Here is a 6,191-nt window from a genome sequence, read left to right as displayed (position 1 = left end):
CTTGTGCAAATATGTAATTTTTAGGAGTCTTAGTCTAGATATTTAGGCACCCTGATTCTAGCACAATTCACATAGTGATAAGAAATTTGCACGCGCACGATCTACCAATACATGTATAGCCTCGATCTTCAAGGTGTTTGATAGGAAGTCACGATTGCCAATCACTTTTGAATACTGAACGAAACTTGACTAGCTTGTTCTTTGGTTGGTTGGGATAGAAGGTGGAGGTTACATTAAGAAAGACAACCATCGAATTTAACTGGGTGCATCAAAAAGGGCTACCTCTTGCAAAGTGTCATGTAATTTTTTTGTTTCTTTTTGTTATGTATCAAAAGAGCTACCATATGTAAAAATCAATTTCAAGTTCTTGTGAAAAAAAAAAAAAAAACGATGTATATATTCAGAAAAAAAAAATATCAGAAAAATACAAAAAAATCAAGTATTTATCAATTCCATCATCTCTTGTTCCAAAAATAAAAAGAGAGTAGTCAATGTAAATAAGAGTCATGTAAATAGTCATTTTGTTGTTTCATTGTAATAAGCAAGGAGGGTGTATGCCATTGATGTACAACGCGAGTAATTGTGAAATACCTCCAACTCATTCACAATTCTCGTAAAGTCCGGACAGCTAGCTAGATTTCGACCTTGGTTCTTAGCCTGAGAAACTATCTCTTGGTGATTAGTAGTCATAACTTCAGATCTTTCTTTACACATGTGTAGATACACTTTACACTCTTATCACATGTCTTTATTTGTTATCAGTGCTAGGATTGTGCCTTACATAGCTAGATTGACATCTCCATTTTGCTGTGAGCTTAACTGACTTGCACATGTCACATTTGATGGAATCTGAGCTTATATTTTGACCTAGAACTTTGTAGGTACGTTCTAAGCAAACCTTCACGAGACTTCAACTCGTCCACTAGGGACACTTAGTGGTTTAAAAGGCTTAGTGCATACGCTAAATGCATTCGAGAGACCAGCGACAGTGGTATAGGTAGGATTTCCTTAGTTTTGTTTTACTTGAGGACAAGTAAAATTCAGGTTTGGGGGTATTTGATGAGTGCTAAAAAGTGCATATTTCTATATATTTTTCTTGGCATTTAACTCATCTTTTGTGCATTAATTCTACATTTTATCCCATATTCTGTATTTTCATTGTTTTCAAGAATAAATATTTTTCTTAATTAATTTTGCATTTTTAGGTACTAAATAAATCCTGGTTAACTCAGGGAGAAAAAAGAGCAAAGAAACGGCAAAGACTCTCGCTAGGAGGAAGCGAAGAATGATGTTTGCAAGAGCCGGATCAACTAGAAGTGGGCTTGAAGAGGAAGAATTGTTCTTAAAGAATATATGGGCTTGGCATACCCAAGGCCCAAAAACCTTACCCAAATCCATTTCCATTATCCATACCCATTTCCATGAGAGCCGTCAGATTGGATCCATATTGTCATCCAACGGTCGCCTCATCATTGTGCATCAAAATCCAAAGCTCCGGTCAAACACTACAGCACCTAACTCCATCTGGAGCCGTCAGCTTCGTTGTATCACTTAATCCAACGGTCGCTCAGAGCTTGTTTACATCGTAGCCGTTCGATTCAATCTATATGGGATCATCCAACGCTCTTTACTCGATGTTCATCAAAATTCGCTATCCCCGCTTCACACCCTAGCATCCAAAACCATCGACTTCACCCAAACAAGTTCTTCTTCCCCAAATCCTTTTTCCCCAAAAACTTTCTTCTTCCCCCGACAGTTGCAGTCGAGCTCTGCTCCTGCCTCTCTTCCATGTCCACTGCCACCCTCTGCCTCACAACCATCTCCATACCCCGACACCACCTCAATCACCATCACTTTCCCCAACCCTCTAGCCTAGTTGCTTTTTCAAACCCACATCTCTCTGACCTAGGTGTGGAGTTGATGAAACAACTCGAGCTAGGGTTGCAGTACATCAATTGGAGCAGGAAGAGCATCAGAGGGACATCAAGAAGCATGGGTCGAAGCCAATTTACACATGGGTATGTCGAATTTGATTTTCCCCAAAAAATTAGGGTTTCGAATTAGGGTTTTGTATTTTGTTGTAAGCTATAAAAGGGAAGCTGTAGAGAATGCAAAGGTTGTTCTTGGTTAGCCGAGAAACCCCCTAATTGGGTTAATTTAATTTGATTTCACTGTTAATTTTTAGGGTTCTTCTTTTGCAATTTTCATTCACTGTTTAGTAGTTTAAATGTTGTGTTGTTCCTGTTAATCATGTGTTGTTCCATCTGTTTTCTCATGTTCTGAGTTCACTGCTGAGGCTCAGATGATGCTTTAGTGGACTGTTAGATAGTGGAATGCTAGGTTAGAGCCTTAGTGCAGTGTTTTGATTGAGCAATGGGAAGAGATTGATGCTCATAGTGCCTGTGATTGATTGTTCTGTCAAAAGACAGTCAATGCTAGGGGCAAACTAGTGAGCAAATTAGTTTTCCTCCCATTCTAGATGTATGCATAGGATTTTCAACTCAACCTAGGATCACATTGTTTGGCTAGGACACAAGGGTGGATTCAAAGCCTTAGCTTAACCCACATTTTGTTTTCACAGTCACTTGCAACTTAACTGTTTTGTTACTTCTTCACACCCCTGCCCTTGGCTTAGGCCTTGGTTCCATTGTTCTTTGTTTAGTTTCATTGTTCTGTCACCTTCTCATAATACTCTTGTGCTGTTTGCTTTTGCCATTGTAAATATCCATGTTTTACCTTGGCCTAGTGCTCTGCTGCCTTGTTCTCCCCCAGCTGCACTAGGTCTTTTTGGCTTTTCTGCCCTTTTCCTTCATTGGCCTAGTGCTCTCCTGCCTTGTTCTCCCCCAGCTGCTTCTGCTGTGCACTGCTTCTGCTGCTGCTGAAGCCACCACTGCTGCTGCTCCAGGTCCAGTTCAATTCTGGGCTACAAGTCCAGTTCACATCAAAAGACATTGAGCCCAATTCTCAGTCACTGTCAGTCCAAGGCCCAGTGCAACTCAAAAAAAACCCAAGCCCAGTTCACAATTGAACTGTTAAGCCCAAGTTCACAGTTCATTCCAAAATCATTCAAAGGCCCAAGGCCTAAAGCACTTCATCATTACAAACAAACCCACTAAGCCCAAAGCACAATTAGAAGCCCAATAGCAAATTTAGAGCCCAAATAGCTAGAAACTCCAAACACACCCAGTCTCTGTGGATCGACCCGTACTTGCACGAGCTACAACTGACGACCGTGCACTTGCGGTATTACTGTAGGCCCGTTTCATTTCGCTTCAATTTTATACGCTTTCCCGGGTCCACCAAGTTTTTGGCGCCGCTGCCGGGGATTGGTGCTGTGTTTTTCTTGTAGTTTTATTAGCTATTTTTGCATTTCACTGCATAGCATTTGCATCTGCATCTGCTTCACTTCATTTGCTGTTGGACCTGCTGTTCTGAACCTGTTTTTCCTCTGCTGGGACGCCACCAAGGAAAAGAACCAAAGCCCAACTGGGTTTTTGCAACAATATCAGAGCAGCTGGGCTGTGCTTAAAAGGTAACCCATTTAAGAGAACCCGAATTGTGGGCTTCCAATTTTTTTAATTGTGGGCTTGTAATATTAAAGCCAATTTTTGGGCTTCTCTTATTTTCTGTTGGGTTTGTAATAATTTATTTGTGGGCTTGTTTGTTTAATTTGTGGGCTTGTTTAAATTCTTTCATTGGACTTGTATTTTGGACTCTGGGTTTAAACCCAGCTGAGCTTGTAACCGATTGTGGGCTTGTTTCCACTCAAGAGTGGACCTCGAAACCAAAGTTTTAAAACAAACGTCGGGCCTTAACCAGCTGGGCCAAATTAAACTTTCAAAATTAAAACTTAGTGTTTCGTGGGCCGCAGCCTTCCTCCCATTCCATTAGAGGACCAACAGTGGGCGTGCTCCCATTCAAAAACCAAATTTTATTTTCTTAAAAAAAAAAAAAAAAATTCTTTTGCTCCCAATTTTAAAACCAAATTTCTACTTTGCTCCCATTTTTAAACCAAATTTTCTTTTTCAAATATCTCCCGACAAAACCAAATTTTTCCCAAAAAGTCCAATCCCATTAAAAACCAAATTTTCTTGTAGATAATGTGTTAGTTAAAATTCCTTTAGTATATATTTTGTGCTCATCCATTGTGACTCCGAATATGTTGGAGTTTTGCCTTGGATAACGGAGTTTTAATTCTGCTTTCGCCGAAATCGGGTATTCTCTCTCCTTTTACTCTACTCAGCATGTCCCTTTCCATATGTTGTATTATAATTTTATTCATATTTTGAAACATTGAGGACAATGTTTAGTTTAGGTTTGGGGGTATAGAGTAGATACCACGATAATATGCCATAATTGAAAACAAAACTCCATCTTTTTGAAAAAATCGAAAAAAATTCAAAAAAATTAAAAAATTGAAAAAAATCATAAAAATGGAGCTCATTTACCTTGAAATGTTGACTCTTGTGCAAATATGTAATTATTAGGAGTCTTAGTCTAGATATTTAGGCACCCTGATTCTAGCACAATTCACATAGTGATAAGAAATTTGCACGCGCACGATCTACCAATACATGTATGGCCTCGATCTTCAAGGTGTTTGATAGGAAGTTACGATTGCCAATCACTTTAGAATACTGAACGAAACATGACTAGCTTGTTCTTTGGTTGGTTGGGATAGAAGGTGGAGGTTACATTAAGAAAGACAACCATCGAATTTAACTGGGTGCATCAAAAAGGGCTACCTCTTGCAAAGTGTCATGTAATTTTTTTGTTTCTTTTTGTTATGTATCAAAAGAGCTACCATATGTAAAAATCAATTTCAAGTTCTTGTTCAAAAAAAATAAAATAAAAAAAAATCAAGTATTTATCAATTCCATCATCTCTTGTTCCAAAATAAAAAGAGAATAGTCAATGTAAATAAGAGTCATGTAAATAGTCATTTTGTTGTTTTTTGTAATAAGCAAGGAGGGTGTATGCCATTGATGTACAACGCGAGTAATTGTGAAATACCTCCAACTCATTCACAATTCTCGTAAAGTCCGGACAGCTAGCTAGATTTCGACCTTGGTTCTTAGCCTGAGAAACTATCTCTTGGTGATTAGTAGTCATAACATCCGATCTTTCTTTACACATGTGTAGATACACTTTACACTCTTATCACATGTCTTTATTTGTTATCAGTGCTAGGATTGTGCCTTCGATAGCTAGATTGACATCTCCATTTTGCTGTGAGCTTAACTGACTTGCACATGTCACATTTGATGGAATCTGAGCTTATATTTTGACCTAGAACTTTGTAGGTACGTTCTAAGCAAACCTTCACGAGACTTCAACTCGTCCACTAGGGACACTTAGTGGTTTAAAAGGCTTAGTGCATACGCTAAATGCATTCGAGAGACCAGCGACAGTGGTATAGGTAGGATTTCCTTAGTTTTGTTTTACTTGAGGACAAGTAAAATTCAGGTTTGGGGGTATTTGATGAGTGCTAAAAAGTGCATATTTCTATATATTTTTATTGGAATTTAACTCATCCTTTGTGCATTAAATTCTACATTTTACCCCATATTCTGTATTTTCCTTGTTTTTAAGATTAAATATTTTTATTAATTAATTTTGCATTTTTAGGTAATAAATAAAGTTGGATGAATTGCGGAGCGGAAAAGAGCAGAAAAGTAGTGAAAGGCCGGGAGGAATTACGCAAATATCTCAACCCAAGCCCGCCTCGGTTCTCAGCCGTCAGATCGAAGCATTTCAGCATCCTACGGTCGCTCCATTATCGTACATCGAACTCTGAAGTCCTCGCTTCACATCGCAGCTCCCATCTCAATCTTGAGCCGTCCTTTTTGCTGCATTTTCTCATCCTACGGTCGCTCCAATATCTTCCCATATCACCGTTGGATCCACCTACCATCTTCACATCCGACGCGTTTCCTCGCAAATCATCACCCCTTGCCACACCCGCTCAACACCCTAACTTCCAAACCCATCGACCTCAAGCCAAACACTCCCTTCTCCCCAAACTGTCGACCTCTTCTTCTCTTCCCCAAACTTCCTCTCTTCCATCACCTGCAACTCCTTCACCATCATGCCCCGACATTACCAGACCTCGAGCTCCATCACCACCTTCTTCCTCGACCATCACAGAAACACATCAACCCACTTCCCTGGTTCTTTCTATCTTGTTCTTA

This window comes from Papaver somniferum, chromosome 8, assembly GCF_003573695.1.
Source record: "Papaver somniferum cultivar HN1 chromosome 8, ASM357369v1, whole genome shotgun sequence".
In the NCBI taxonomy this organism is placed as follows: domain Eukaryota; kingdom Viridiplantae; phylum Streptophyta; class Magnoliopsida; order Ranunculales; family Papaveraceae; genus Papaver; species Papaver somniferum.
Note: the sequence above shows the minus strand (reverse complement) of the source record.